Here is a 17,275-nt window from a genome sequence, read left to right on the forward strand (position 1 = left end):
AGTATGAGTACTAATGCAATTATAAATGACTTTTAAATTCGGGCTTCTGCTGTCCAGAGATATTATTTACAGGTGGCTATAATTCTGATGTACATTTCTCACCTCTCATATCATCATCCATTTCTGTGGTTACATTAGTTCAGATTCAGATCTAAAATGAAGTATTGCTTGTCTGATGTTTAGTTTTCTTTTATTCTAAATTCTATAAATTGCAGAAGGAAAAACAAAAATCCTATTGTAATTTAAGACACTTACTGTCTTTAACAAGATACTCAATACAGGAATGTCTCAGCCATTCTCTGTCCACCCTGTTATGACTTAATTCCACACTTAAATTGAGTTTTTTAGTTAATTGCATTGTTGCCTAGGTTCCAGGAGTTTCCCATATTCCAGAAACCTCCCATCAAGCCACAGTAACTATGGGGACTTACTTAATAATCCCCCAAAGTTCATCAACCTGCTTTATAGAAGACTTTATGCAGAATATCCTTTAAAGACTTGGCAACCCAACTGAGATAATAATATGAACTAAATTGTAGAAAAGAAAAGTAAAGGTGATTCAAGTGGTCAAAATATTAAGCCTCCACAACCACCCATTCCACTTTGGAATTGGTACTTTATCAATTCAGTATTAGCATCACAGCTCTATCTGTCCTTCTCTCATTTCTCTGTATCTTCTCTTGTGTTTCTGCAGTCTTTTGATGACATGGTGGGCCCACATATGCCGGCATATGTGGTGATACATTCTCAAGAATGTTATTCCTCTTCAGAAATAAATCGGATTAATATAAGGGAATATAACTGTAAAACTAATAAGAATTTATTATTGTCTAAGGTAATAAATGTGAATGCAGATAAAAATGAAGTTCATATTGTAAAGAAGTGTAATTTTAAGAAAGTGTAGATAGAAAACTGGATTGTTTAATCCTAAAAAGGGTCCAAAATTAAAAGATTCTACCAATTAGAGTAACTTATAATTCACATAGTAATAAGAATAGCACAAGCAGAAATCAATTGAAAAAAACAAAAACAAACAAACAAACAAAAAAATCTCACGAGAAGATTGTGGCAAATGTTAAGCAGGCTGTCAGAAGACTGAAAAGAGAAATGAAGAACTTCATTACGGCCACACAGGAATGAGCAATTTGTACAAGCAAGGATAGATGGCTTAAAAAACCCTAATGCTAGAATGTAGGATGTGTGGCCAGGCGCCAGATACTATTCATCATATTATAAGTGGATGTACCAAGTTGGCCAGCACTGAGGTAGAGTATGGCAGGACAAAGCTGGCAGTGTTGTGCTCTAAGCACTCTGCAAGAAGTATGGATTACCAATAAGGAAAAAAAGAATCATCAGGCAAAGAATGATACTGAGAATAAAAACATTAAAATAGTTTTTAAAACATTTGAATTTATAAAATGGGAGCTAGGACTAAGGGATAGGAAATAAGATATTATGATAAGAAAATTAAAAGAGAGGAAGAATGCTTCAAAGCAGACTTTTTTTTCTCTTTCATTTGATGAGATCATTCAAATAACAATGCTAGGAAAGGCACAATCAGGATAGGAGCAACAGAAGAAAACCTAGTTCCTGAGAAGTGTAAACAAAGTGCTAACTACTTGTGTATCCTTGGACCTCATGATGTGTCACTCATGTCAAAAAGTAGCTTTCCAACAGATCTCTCACATAGCAACATTTATGACCATCTCTAAAATACTGTTGAACATAATAGCTCAAACTGCAAACACATACATCCACAAACACTTGGGTCTCAAATTAATGCTTCATACCAGCAAGATCCTGCTGTTGGAGGAGAGGCATCACCATTTTTATAATCAACACTTCTCTCTTTTCTGATGTATGCAGAAAAAAATTAGGTTAGATAAGTTTCTGCTGGGTATTAAGCTCAGTTCTTCAGGGCATTCACACTGTGGTAAAACTAAGGTCAATTTTTCAGAGGAATTGCGCTGCAGACTGAGAGCATTTGTCTGATCCTATGAAAAGTTATGCATAGGAAGTCCAATTGACTTCAGGGATTTTTACATGCTCCAGGGGGCTACTACTGTGTAACAGCCTTCTGAAAATCTGCAGCTAAGTTATATGTGAAAAATCCCTATTTTATATTAAAAAGAAAGGAAGGAAGGAAGGAAGGAAGGAAGGAAGGAAGGAAGGAAGGAAGGAAGGAAGGAAGGAAGGAAGGAAGGAAGGAAGGAAGGAAGGAAGGAAGGAAGGAAGGAAGGAAGGAAGGAAGGAAGGAAGGAAGAAAGGAAGGAAGGAAGGAAGGAAAGAAGGAAGGAAGGAAGGAAGGAAGGAAGGAAGGAAGGAAGGACGGACGAACAACAGTAAAAGCTCATACACAGCAAGATGTATCACTTCAAGTTAGAGCCTGGATTCTGCATTTCTGTATGAAACTAATGTGAATAACCTCTAAGTCCATAGCTTGTCAATACAAACTCAAATATTTTCATAAACAAAATCAGAGATTACAGCTGCAATTTTAGAAAGATTTTCTGAATAATTAGCTAAAACTACATTATTGCATCATGATTGATATTCAAGATCTCATAACCTTCCCTGTGTGAACACATTAGCAGAGTAAACAGATTTTATTTGTATATTTTTCCCCGACCACAGCAATAATTGGACAAGCTCTCTCTCTCCTTCAAAATATAAAAATAAAATGCAACAACACTAACATTTACAAAACGTACAGTCTAAGCATTATATGCACTAGAAACACTATATGCAAGGATCTTGCTGGTGACCCTAGTTTTTCACCTTCAGGCAATCAAACTTTTCATGTCTGAATGTTAAGCTAAATGCTAAACTCCTATACCTGAATATTTATGGAGAGAGAATTCTAAAATGACATGTAAGCAGTTGTACAGGAAGCAGATAGAAATTATTTTGTAAGTGAAATATAGAAAAAAAAAATGTGACTATCTCCACCATATTGAACTGCTCATTCTAACAATTATTTGTTGTGAAGGCCAAAGGAGACATCATTATATATATCAATTTTCAACAAAGTTAATAAAATCAACTTCCAACTTCCCCCCACACACACAATCCCCCCTTAGGAATCAACTGAAACATTACTTTTATGTTAAAAATATTAAAAGCATTACAAATCTCTTTACAAATCTCTTAATCCTATCTAAGTTCTACCTGTTTTGGGATGGATTCTATGTTCATTAAAACTGGGGGGGGGGGGGGGGGGGGGGAAGGAACAACAAAACAGAACAAAAATCACTGGATTTGATAAGAGAATAATATGTTCTATGAAACATCTAAGTCCTTGTCAGTTTGAAAATTAACTCAGGGTATGGAAATTAACTCAGGGTATGGAGCACAGCACTTTGCTCAAGTCCTAATGAATGTGGTGAAAATCTCTTCTCATTGCTCTGAAGACGCATATCCCAAGACAGTATATACATGATAGTGTTGCAGGAATCAATATCGAGGTTTATCGGTTCCTATTTTCTCCTCTTACTTCTTGTGCCTGTAGGTGTAAGGAGAAAGAAAAAGGCTGAGGGCAGTTGAAAGAACATAACAGTCCTCTGGAATGTTCTTCTTACCACATTTAGGAGGTTAATGGTGTAGTGCCCTGACACCAGAATTAAGAACAATTCAATCCCCTTCACACTTTCAGTGTATTTCCTCCAGTCTGGCCTTTAGAAACACTAGATGCTGGTCACTAGGATGCTGTGTCTGATCATTCAGCAACATTGACCTTAGTGTTACCAGTCCTACATGCCTTGGTTTTTCAACAGAAGCACTGCTTTTGTTCTTCTTTTAGTCACTAAAGTTTGTGTCATATTTCTGTTGTGAACTTTCCAAGACAAGACTTTTTTAGGTCACATATTTCTACAAATCACAGGACAGACAGAACTCCTAGTGGGAACTACCACTGTACACATAAATATTAATAATTTACTACCCACATCCAGACAATACACACTTAAGCCAGCTACTTTAAGTCATCTCATGTCATGGAGTTAGTGTTCATCCATACATTTTCATGTTACTTAATGACCATGGCCAGACAACCCAAACAAAATTCAGTAAAACTGGAGGCACTGCAGAATTTCTTCTTAAGCACTATCTTCATCTAAAATTTTGTACTTACACAAAGCTTTGTTGCTAAATTATATAATTGAATAACTCAACTTCTTTTGAATAGCTTTTATTTAATTTACTGTGATTATCTTCAAAATATTGGAAAGCTGATAAGAATGGCTTCATGTATGAAATGCAATATACATTCTCAGTTCCAAGGCCAACAAAAAAATAGGTACCTTTTCAGCAGAAGATGCCTTCCGGAGGATAATATAGCCACCAGTTACTCAGCTGCTTCATCTGTCATTTTTATGAAGGCATGTCATGGTTGGACAGAGCAAAATTGCCTGTGAAAAGCTATGTGAGGAAAAAAAAGGAGACAGAAACAGGTAATTGCCTCTTCCTAAGTGCTGGATAGAATTAGTGTTTGGGGGGAGTGAGGTGATGGGGAAGAGAGAAGAGTATACAGGAAAACAAACATAACAAATAACATCAAAGTGCTGCAGTTGCTCCAGCTCTATTAGTAGCTGTTTTAAAAGATAAAAGAAATTAGAAAATAACAGATGTGAAACAATCTTAAGCATAAATTCCTTCACTCTTCTTATTAAGCATGGTTAAGATTTCAATTATCAAATGTTCTTTAGTTCAGAGAATGAAAGCAAACAAGGGAAAATTTAACCGTTCTTCAGCATTGTAAGTACACTGAGCTCTATAATTTTCTGAAGATTTGTTTTCTGACACTTTCACCAGAAAAGGGAGAGAGAAGAGAGGAAAAAAAGTGTTTCACCAAAAGCATTCTGACCCATAAAAAGACCCAACTGTGTGTGTTGGGAAACATGTCCAAATGCTTCTCTATTTAAGGCTTTTTTCTCTTTCAATAAAATGTCAGTACCTCTTTGAATAGATATTGTCCTTGGCCAAGACCCTAGTGAAAGGCAACAGATGTTGCTAAGATTGTACCCAGGCTATCCTCTATCCTGTTTCATTTCTGAAAGGGAAAAGAGAGAAAGAGAGAAGAAAACTTGCTTTAAATCACTGGACCATTTTGTACTTCAGCAAATCTGTTTGCACATGCTCGACTGGCCTTGCAAAAAGGGCTCAGCCTTTTGCATTCAGCCTGAGGTCAGTCCTAATGCTCTGTTCAGTGGTCCTCACTCCTTTCACATGGAGCAGCTGCCTCTGATTGCTAGAACAAATTGAGGTGATTCAGGCCACCAGCAGGGCCATGGTACAAGTGCTTTTCACCAGAAAGGGAGGGAAAGCCTTAGAACAGGACCAACTGGGGTTGCCCACAATAAACCGTAGGATTAGATTTGATACACTCAATATTAAGACATGCTCTTGCTGAAAAGTAGGCCATAGTGACATAAACTACAAGACAGTTGGACTGAGAGAAGGGGAGAGAAAATGATGTTCAAACATTTATTAAGTTACACCTAATTATTTAATTTGCAAACATTTAAAACAGTAATATGGACAGTTCAGGCTGGGGAACAATTTGCTGTTTTAACCCTTGATGGAATATTATTGATGTAAGTGTGATTACAGACCAGTTTCTCCCCCGCTATAATATTGTTAGAAACATTACCAACAAGTTCTCTAAACTATTCCTGCTGTCAATTTCTAGAGAAGAATAATCATCATTTCCTACCATCTTATCAACCTTTTCAGTAGCTCGAAACTGCCACACAGCTGTTAACTTAAGGGGTCAGGGGAGATGAAAAAAAATACAAATGATGTAGATTTGGTATTTACCTCTTTTTAAATTCTTTCTAATCTACCAAGTGAGGTAAGAGCATACAGCATATTAGCAGGGAAAGATGAAGGCATAACCCTCCCCCTTTCCCTGGCACAGCCAATCTCCTGCAATTACTTGGTTCAGTCCCAGATATCAGATCACAGTATTTTCTACTGTGTGAAGGATCAGACCAACAGCTCTCTGAGGCTGAGGTCAAACAAAACAATACAGTACTGCATTAAGCCATAGCACCAAGCACTTACCACTTCAAAAGGATTCATTATTTGATCCCTCTGACAGGAAGCAAAATCTCTGTGTGTATGTGAGAAATTCCACCAGGCTGCCCCTCTCCCCCTCAAAAAAAAAAAAAAAAAAAAAAAAGTTTATGTTAATTCATAAAACCATGGATTTAAGATTGGGGAAATTAGCAATTACAGCATTTACTACTCTGGGTGTGCATTCAAATGGAAGTCTAACACATGACCTTTGAAGTACACTCATTCATGAGGCAGTTTAATATGCTGAAGAAAAAAGGAAAAAGATCTTTGTATGTGCTTAGTTAACAGGTGTAGAAATGGAAGCTAGGGGAAAAGATATGTAAAAACCCTCCTGTTGACTCAAAAAAGTTGAGCTGTAGAAAAGAACGTACCAAGCAGTATGCTAGTCTCTGCTACTTGACTTAACAAGAACACAAAACAAAACAGGTTTTAACTCATTGAATAACAGATAAAAATTTGAGATATATCTCAATCTTCCTCTACTATTTCATCCTATTGCTTGTTACACAGATATTAGGAAAAACAAAATAAAAGCTGTATACTGAAATAAGAGTTTTAAAATAAAAGACTCAAATAAGTCTGTCTCTTCAAGATAAAAGTTCAGTTATTTTCCTGGTTAAAAACAGTAATAGTTTGTATCATGAAATTTTCCTCATAGAACTTGTTAAACCTTTGTTTTCTCTAAGGCACAGGAAATAATATGTGTATGAATTTTGGAGAGCTGCATCTGAAAACTCACTTCTATTTGTAATATACAAGACAAAATAAACAGTGGCCAATGCCTATTAAATAAGGGATGGTTTTCAGCTATGTGAAGTGTGGAATTGTGTGTTTTGGTGACACTGACAACAAAGACAGCTGAAACATTCCTCTTCTCCTTCCTACCCCTGTGCTACTGCTCACCATCTCCTGTCAGCTGGGGTGACATCGTGTGTGAGGCTACATAGTAAAACGCATTGCTCGATGATTCAGATTGAATTAGACAATGAAAAAAAAAAAAAAAAAAAAAAAAAGGTGATCTTTCCCATTTGTTTTCTTCTTCCAGGATCAACTTTTAAGCAGAAGTCTGTATCAGCACAATTGGATGGAACAAATAACAGGGATGAGAGAGCAAGAACAAGCAATAAGGAAATCTTCACTGTAAATTTCCTTCAGAAACCACATAACCTGGGGAACCTCAACATAAACAGTCTTTGGGTACATCTGCTGGTATATTATCTTCTTTTTATCTCATTCTATTAGTGGGTTATATGTTCTTCTTGTTGGTCTTTTTCCAAACCTTTGCAGTCATAATTTCCTCAAGTATAGACATTGAATGAGAAAGAGGAAGGAATTGAATCTTACTGATTATCTTACTAATGAATCTTACTTCAATGGTAAGTTCTGGATATAGAAATGGGGACTTCTGCGATTAGTCTGACAGAAAATATCAGTCACTTGCATGCTTCTGCCTACACTTGCCAGATTTGTACAGCATGGAAGCAGCAATGTATGACTGACAGTGTCAAATACTGCTGAGGAGACAGGCAGGAAGGGTACGGGTATTTGCCAGTTGTCAGTCCAAGGTGATACGCTCTTTAATAAGATGGGCACAAGCAAACAGAAAGGGACTTGATTAATGCTTTGAAGGAAAAAAGTTCTCATCTGGGATTCTACTAGCAAAAAAAAAAAACACATGCCACAACTGAGCGTGAAAAAGCTTGTGCCAGCCCCTTCTGGGTAGCAAATCATATTGAAAAAAAATAATAATAACATCAGGTCATTTTGATGGTTCAAATATTAATATTCAGGTATACAAAATTATTTGATGATATCTAAATTATTTGGTGATATCTGGTCTTACATAAATAGACCTCAGAAGACCATAGGCTGAAACCCAAATACTCTAACCCTTAAAATTTAAGCAGAGAAGCTACCAGAGAAAAGAATCTTTAAACCCTCACTGTTACAGAGAATTAATGGATGGCTATTGTTATGGCATATTTTAGTAGATGCGTTATCCATATCACATGTATTACATTCCAGGCAATTTCAGTACTGATAGGAACAGGAAAGACCACTATGTAACTAAGTCTGAATGTCTATGGTTTTAATTGGTATCACTCACTCAAGGTTCATAAGAAACTCTGATGAGTAAAACATGAAAAGGAAAACAAACAAACAAACAAACAAACAACAAAGATTATTATAGAGAGTTTTACATTATTAAAGGACTATTACTACTTGGGGTAGTTAACAAAATACATAAAGAAGTAGACAACGTAACTTATTTAGAATTTCAAGAGTCTTTTGAAAAAATCATTCTTCTGAGGATATTAAGTGATGAGAGGGGATGATGCACAGTCATGTTATGGATTAAAAACTAATTAGGAGACAGAAAACAGAGTAAGAATGTATTCCTGCTCACAACTTAGAAGTGAGTTTCTTTCCCCAGCAGTGCCAGAACTAGCCTTATCTGCACCAAACCACATTCATTATTATCTACTATCCTTACAGATTAAAGGAAAAACAAATAAAAACAATTTCAAATCTTTAATTTTTTGTATTACACTAGGATTGGGTATACCACAGAGATGTGCTAGTCTGAAGGATACAATATGTTATAGTTTTGTTCTTGACTATTTACCTGGAAGAAAGAATTTATAAGGAAATGAAAACATCCACATGGTCTTTCTTTTTCTACCTGAAACAAGCTGATGGAAACCAAAAGGGTTTTCATTCATCTCTGAAGTGGCTTCGTTCTCTATAGAGGCCATGATTTTTGTTGTCTGTAGTTAGCATACAGGTTGATCACCTGGTTGATTTAGTGCTTATATTACATGCCTACATGTAGTTGGTTGGCAATCTCAGGGCAATCAAGGACCTTCAAGAAGACCGAACAGCAGTTCAGAGATTTAGGCTGCAATGGATCCATTGGAACCCTTCAGGTTAAACTGTGCTCATTCTATCCATTCATGGACATTCATAGGTCTTCCTTCAGTTATAAACGGTTCTCGGTAACAAGAACCTCTGGCATCCATTTGCATATGGCCATGCTGAAAGGCCAGGTGATACTCATAACACTATGGTGACTATAGAGTATAGCCCTATGAGAACTCATTATCTCAGTTTAGTTCACAAGTCTTACTCTGTCAGGCCCTTGAGGCTACCAACTACAGTTACTCTTTTCCTATTGAAATTAGGAGCCTATGGTAAGCAACTTCTCTACAAAGTAATAAGTCTTCTATTGCAAAAAGCTATCTACTCTCCTCTCTTGTTTAAATTAAATAGAGGCTCATACGAGGTACAATGAATATGGACTGAAATGCCAATAAATTAAAAATGTAATTCAGGTTTTAGTATAAACTCCAGTCATGTTTTCATGGTAAAGGAGCTTCACTCTTTCCCACTTGTGCAGTATCCTTTTTCTCTATGGACAGTAAGATTTATCAACAAAATAATCTGAACCAAACACAAACTGAATGATTATGAAGGTTTTTGATCTTGGCTTAGTTTAAACCCAGAATAAGGAAAAGATTATAAATGAGAGGATTAGCATATACAGAAATTTACACTGCACTTTCATCTCCAGGCAGTACAATAATACCTCAGAGAAATAAAATCAGAACATGGATCCAATTTAGTTGACTGAAAATGATATGATGGAGGTAAAGATGTTTTTAGGGAATGAAAATCAGACAAGAGTTGGAGTTTGTGCACACCATTATTCCTTGAGTATCCCTCATGATGATTATAATTATGACAGCTATGGTAGCCCACTGGGTCAGTCTGTGTACAAATGCAAAAACTTCCCAAAGGAAATCTTCCCAAAGGAAATAGCAAGAATTATATTTTTGTATATTGAAACATATTGAAACATTTTGTGCTTGGGGTTCCAATGAATCATTGCTTGCAATCAAAAAACTTTCAAAACTCAGGGCAGACTATATGATATAGAGTGACTGGGGAATGGGCTCCAGGTCTTTAAAGAATCCAATCCCAAACACTCTCTCAGAGAGGGGGCTCTGCTCACGATAGGCTATGGATCTTGTGCTGGTTTCACATTGTTGTCTAGCTAAACTGCACCAGCACTGCCCTCTTACTACACCACCTCAAAGCAACTATGGGAGAAAACACAATGAAAAAGGGCTCAAGACTTGAAGAACCACTTACTGTCACAGGCAAATCAGACTCAGAGTAGGGAGATTAATATCATTTATTGCCTATCATTAGCAGATTAGAGCAGTGACAAACTAAAAGCAAATTGAAAATGCCTTCCCCTTCCTCCCTTTCCTCCTTATCCCCCCCCCCCAACCACCTAACCCCCCTCATCCCATCCACCCTCTCCGACACCCTTCCCTTGAGTGGTGCAGGGGAATGGGGACTTCAGCCAGTCCATAACACTTCTTCTACACCATTCCTTCATGTTAACAACCTTCCCAATCTCCAACATGGGGTCTTTCCCATAAGATTCCATCCTTCCTGAAATTATCAGGACAGGTTTTGAAATGACAGGTTTCCCACAAACTGCAGCTCTTCATGAAGCTACAGGCCTATACCATGGGGTGCAGTTCTTCAGGGAAGGACTGCTCCAGCACTGCTCCAGCATGGGCAGCAGCTCCCCCCAGAACCCCCCTGCTTCTGCATGTGCTCCTCTCCAGCTCCAGCCCAGGGCCTGCTCCTGCGGGGGCTCTCCATGGGCCGCAGCCTCCTCCAGGCCACATCCACCTGCTCTGCCGGTGACTCCTCCATGGGCTGCAGCATGGAGATCTGCTCCATATGGGACCCATGGGCTTCAGGGGGGCAGCCTGCTCTACCAGGGGCCTCTCCACAGGCCGCAGGGGAACTTGTGCTCTGGTGCCTGGAGCACCTCCTGCTCTCCTGCTGCAGTGACTGCAGAGCTGGTTCTCTTATCATTTTCTCACTCCTCTTTCCTAGTTGTTGCATAGCAGTTTGTTCCTTTCTTAAATCTCCTGTTACAAAGGCGCAACCTGTGTCACTAATTGGCTTGCCTCTGGACCGTGGCGGATCCCTTTTGGAGCTAGCTGGGACTGTCTCATAATTAACTTGGGACAGTTTCTGAAACCTACTCACAGAGGCCACCTCTGTAGCCTCCCCTCTAACAAAACCTTGCCACATGAGCCCAATACAGATCTGAATGAGTACTGCAAATCCTACGTAATAATTGAATAATGCAGTCACAGAACTAGTAACTTTGCAGGAACTTGTCTAAGTATATGTTGTGTCACCTTTTTACCTTACTAAAACCAATCCAATGATAAGCTCTTTCACTCAGCTTTTGTCCAGGAAGGAATTCTGTATCAATTACTGAGCAGTTAAAAATTATAAAATGTCATAATGTGTGAACGGGATATAGCCAGAGGAGTTGTGCAGTATATTTCCTTCTATGTACAGTGCTTCCTCAAAGCACTTTATAAACATGAACTACTTGTTCCAAAGAGCATATATTAACACTTATTTTCCTATATGAATCACCCTGAACTCTTTTACCTTAGGAAAAGTAACAGACAAAAATCAATGCTAAAAATTCCTTATAACACAGAATTTAATGCCATCAGCTTTCTTTTTGAAATAGAAACACTTTATGTTTAAATTTAAATGTACTTGGCAGTTGAAATGGTACTTTCACCATTTTGAAAACCTGACACTCATTTTTTACTGTTATCCTTCTTATTCTTTTTCATTTATCCTATTTTGAAATTTGCCTATTCCATATTTATATATGTATGTCTATGCATCTATGTGTGTATATAAATATCTATGGGTCCTTCACTATTTATTTAGATAAAACTGTCACTGAAGACAAGGAAAATTGTACTAGCCATAAAGTGAAGATTTAGGATACAGATGTCTTTCCAAGATAAAGTGTTCCATAACGTAATATTCCCTGACTCTTTCAGGCTACTTAAGCCTGAAGAAATGCCACTGGGTAGCATATCATGAAGAAGAACAAGCTCCCTTCCAGACCAGAGGCTTTCATTAATATCTTCATTTTCATGCAGTATGTTTTCCCTCTATACATTTTCTGGTACTTCTTTGGATGCTATTTAAGTTAAGAATAAATAAGGGGGTGGGGAGGGAACACAACCTGTGGGATAATTTGAGACTAAGCCATACTGATAACATCTACTTCATAAAATATTTGAAGTGCAATTTTAGACTACTTTTGATACTTCCAGTTCAGAATAAACACTGTTCTCAGTTTGACTAGACTTCAAGTATAACTGTGATGCTTTTCCATTAGGAGACAGTTATAAAGGTGTTCTAACTACTTACCTGACTTCGAAACCTTCAATCCATGGTCTTAGAACATGTATTTGAATACTGTTTAAACTCAGAGATTTAAATAGATAAATTCCAGTTTCATAGGCAGTTCCCACAAATAGCTACAGTGTAGTATACAGTGGAATAATGAGGTATATAATGTTATTTAAAGTATCAGGTACTCTGATGTAACATGACACTTCTGATAAAGTTTTTGTCTTTGTAGGATACCTAGGGGATATACAGGTTATCTCACCTTACAATCAGAAACAGTAAGAACACTCGCACAATTTCTTCACAAGAACTCTGCTATAGATTTACACCCAAAATTACTTGGTCCAGTTAGACCAATTATTTGTTCCAAACAGACTTTTTTTTTTTTTTTTTTTCCTAAAAGCAGTTCTTATCCTTTGGTACAGAACTTAAGTGAAGAATACATGATAAGGTAGCAGGATAAACTTATCAAAAACAGACAGGAATAAGCTACAGTTTAGACTTTAGATTTTTATTAGCATCATTATTTTATGTGGACAGAGATTAAGATTTCTTTGCATGAATCAGAGGAGTCTTTTTTTTTTTTTTTTTGTTTGTTTGTTTGTTTGTTTGTTTTTAATTCAGTGCTTATTTTCCATTGGTAGAAAAATCATCTTGAAGAGCCTAAACAGTACTTTTTCTAGTATAAGATATTTTACATTCAGTAAATACAACAATGTTAACACAGAAAAGTTCCCAAATAGCACACAAACTAAATTTCTTCTTCAGAAGTATCATGAATACATAGGGTCACTTTGTCCCAGGCCTGATCTCTAATTACAGAGATTATGGCAAAGGTCATTCCACCACTGCTTCCTACAAGACCTTTCAAAAGAAAATGCATTTTAAAAGAACATTTCTTCTCAAATGAAAAGAAGAATCAGCCTACAAAGCTGGTGTCTGATGAGGTTACTACTTTCCTAGAGACATGAAGGAACTGAACTGGATATCAAATGCCCTCTATACTTTTGAAAATTGTAGTCATTAGACACTGAAACCTATAAAAAGCAATTCAATGCACTCATCTATTTTCCTGCAATGTGAAATGAAGAAATCACAAGTAAAAATTCAAGCCAATGAATTTTGGAAATAAAAAGAATATTTTAAAGCAGAATACAAATAGTCAACAGAAATCTGTTTTTACAAGAAAAATAAAAACATAGAGAGAGAGGAAAAAAAATCTGAGGGTATGTTTCCTTATTTATTATATATAAATTTCTATGGTGATTAAGAAATAATCAGTGTAAATCGATAAGATGCTGATTTCACGGCCTTATCCTATGGGGGAAAATAAAAATTACAGCATGCATCTGAAATCAAAGTCAGTTATGATCATTATGGAAACTAATTTTAAGTATGTGGAAAACTAGGCTGATTTGCTAAACTTAAACCTCTGTCCCTAGCAAAGCTATCCATGCTCAGATGAGCAAGCTGAAAACAAGAATCCCAGAACTGTAAGATTTTCATTGTTGTGAAGGTGTCAATTCTTCACACTTTGATCATTCTACCTTTAGTTCTCAAAGTCAGTTCTGTGTATCTGGGAGATATATTTATGGATGTTTCTATCAAATCTTAAGAAGTAAATATGCTCTGAAAATAAGAACTGCAAGAATATGACAATTTCAATTTGTTGTTTGGTTCATCTAATACTGAGCAGTAGTTCTGAGACATAATCAGAAACTAAAATGTGAATTCACTTTTCAAGTCAATTTGCTTGGTTTTGAGGAAAAATGCATGAAACTGATCTGCTGGGACATTATAAGTCAAATCAATAAAACCATGCTATTTAGAATGACAGTAAATGCTGAATTTACAGCTCTATTTACAAGCTCTATTAAGATGAGTGTTAAAAGATTGAAATTAAAATATGTTTTATACAGTAAAGTGGATTCTGTAGTTTGTATATATAGTTTCTCAAAAGGTTTTGAATTGTATGTAAGTTGTGTTTAGAAACAACTCTACAAATAAGCAAGTTCTTAAAAGCTATGCTATTTTTAATTGTAAGGCATATTAACTTTGATATTTAATGTTTTATTTTTAATTGTAAGGTATATTAACTTTGATATTGAATGTTTTATTTTTAGTTATGTTTTGGCACATAAACCTCTCTTCCTTGTCCAGAGAGATTCTCTGCTTTACTCCGAATGGTTCTCCTTACAACTGATGAACAATCTCTCAGAACACAAAATATGCTGCTGGGCACAGATCCCAGGTAACGAAACACAGCAATTGAAAGATCCAATGACTGATAGAACTTGTGATGCAAGCCATCTACAGGGTCAGTTGTGTGGGGCACAACAGCTAAGATTGATACGAAGAAAATGTATTCTCCACTCAGCTTTCATTTGCTTGAGCCTGAGCATCAGGATTGCAGCTCTATAAATATATTGAACCTCCTCTTTAGGAAGAATTGCATAAACTGCACTTAACCTGGCCTTGCAGTTCTTTGGCGATTGCTCAGGAAGTGATTTTTTCCTCCACTTTTGTTTTGACCTCTAGTTTTGTGTTGATTTGGGGGCATTTTACTGACAATCTCACTGTGATTCTTTTTGCAACAGCATGTGCTGTATCTGAACCTGATGGAAAGACTGCACAAGTTATAGCTCTAGGACTGATATCCTTTCTGTGTTTCAGTTCATGTGATCTGCTTTAAAATGGAAGTAAATCTCTTACCATACTTTCTTGTATGTCTTAATCAGGATCATCCTTGCTTATGGGAAATATCAGTGGTCAGGCAACAAAAAATTTCCAAGAAATATTATTTTAGGAAGAGTATTATTTGCCTCTGTATCACCAAAGAAGATTCCATTGGGACAAGTGAAATTACAGCCTTGGGTACAACACAAGGAAAGCCCTTGCCAATACTTATTTGATAGTTTCATTTCAAGTTATTTTCACAGTTTGTGATGTTCCTGTGACTTTGATGTCTTTAAACTGGTTTGGGAGTCCACTAGGCCTCTTTCTTTTGAAAAGTTTGTGCAAAGAAACATTAGTGGAAATCATATATAAAGAAGCCTGAGTGCTTTCCTCCATATCCAGTTTTACAGGGTGGATCTAATGGTGAGATGTTGATGCAGAGTTGTTGGTTCCTGAGAAAACATTTCCAATTTTAAATGTCAGTTATCAAAAGCTTGTATTTTAGTAACTTAGCTTAAAATAAAACATGTACTTGAGGGATTCTTGTTTTCCAGCTGTCAGATAGGTTGTCTTAAAAATATTTGCATTCAATATGTGATTAACTCCAGAAATTTCCATGTAGTGACTCTTTAAGTCAAATAAATAGTGAAAGAATTACCAGACTTTTATTCACAAATATTTCTTGCAAAATATAGTATGCAGAGGGGACCTTTCTTAACAGCAATCACCAATCCCAATACTTGAAATCTGTACTGCTTAAAAACAGACAACAAAACAAACAAAAACAGATACTCATTTTTAATATTAGCATTTTTTCATTCAGTGATTGCTGCCACATAAAAGTTTCTAGAATTCAATTAGTTGTTCATGAATTACACAACTTCCACAACAGCATCTACCTGCTTGGCTTAGATAGAATCGTGAACTATTTTGCCTCTGAGAACTGCTTTTCACAAGGTTGTTCTGAGCTGCAGATTCTTTTATAGCCTTCAGAAAATAAAAAGACACTTTGCACTTGTGTGAAACTTTCCACCTGAGGCTCAAAAAGCTCTTCCTAACCTTTCTATTAAATTGCACAGTCTTTGTGGTACAAGCTAGCACCATTAGGATTGTACAGATAGGGAAAAGTAGAAAGAAAAACTCAGACAAGTTACATCATCAGTCCTTAACAGAAACAGACTGAAGAGTAGACTAGATTCTTAGTATGCATGTAAAATAATACAAGCAGATTTCCGTGTAGAAAGTGACAAAAAATAAAGTGTTTGTTGTTGTTGTTGTTGTTGTCGTCTTGTTTTGTTGTTGTTTTGTTGTTGTTGTGTTTTGTTTTGTTTTGTTTTTCCCTTTTTCATTTTTATTTTTTTTTCCCCACATTTATCTGGAATGCTCAGGCATACCTTTGAGTATACACCTCCCCCCCCACATCCCCCCTATTCCCCCCCTCAAAAAAAAAAAAAAAAAAAAAAAAAGAGAGAGAGCTAGTCACCACCACCAAAAATACCTCTCTGATACATAGACCATATATGGACCCTGTGCTGCAAATAGTGTTGGAAAACTTTTCTCTCTGTGTCTTCCCAGAAAGGGACACAACAGCCAGGGCAGAGTAATGGGCAGGGGAGGGGGACGGGGGGGGATGGGAGGGGAGCAGCAGTGGACATCTGCTGGGAGTTCAGCCTACTCACTTTAGATTCAAGAAGTGGCCAACTAATACTGATCACTTATTTCTCTATCTTGTCAATCAACAACATTCCTAACTATATTGTGTTTCTCTACTGAAGCTTCAGGATGGCCTCTGTGTTGCACTGAGCATGTGGTGGTCAATTTTTTTCTTAACTTGAGCAAGAAACTGGAGGAAAAAAAATAGACATCTCAAGTTGTATTTTCACTTGTGATCATGGTCATCAGAGGAATGCATGATGAAGCACAGCAAATCAGAGCAGGTTAGTGCATGTGGCATGATCTGGATAATTTATCTAGTTGACTGGTTTTAGGTATAAATTTTGACATAATTTTGAAATTTGTGTGTCTTGAAATGATGAATTAAGAGATTGTGAAAAGAATGTTTAGTCTCAGAAAATAAAAATATAGCATTGAAGGTACTTAAATGGAGGAAATTTTGGACTATTTTGGACTTTAAACCTATTGACGTCTATTCTGAAAAAATTCAGTGAAGTCAATAACCTTATTCTGTTTTTATGCAGACTCATTGAGTCTAGCGATCTTGAATTTCAATAGTACCACCCCAAACAAAAGAAAATTGAAGATTTTT

Source organism: Aythya ferina, assembly GCF_964211825.1.
Source record: "Aythya ferina genome assembly, chromosome: 2".
Classification (NCBI taxonomy): Eukaryota; Metazoa; Chordata; class Aves; order Anseriformes; family Anatidae; genus Aythya; species Aythya ferina.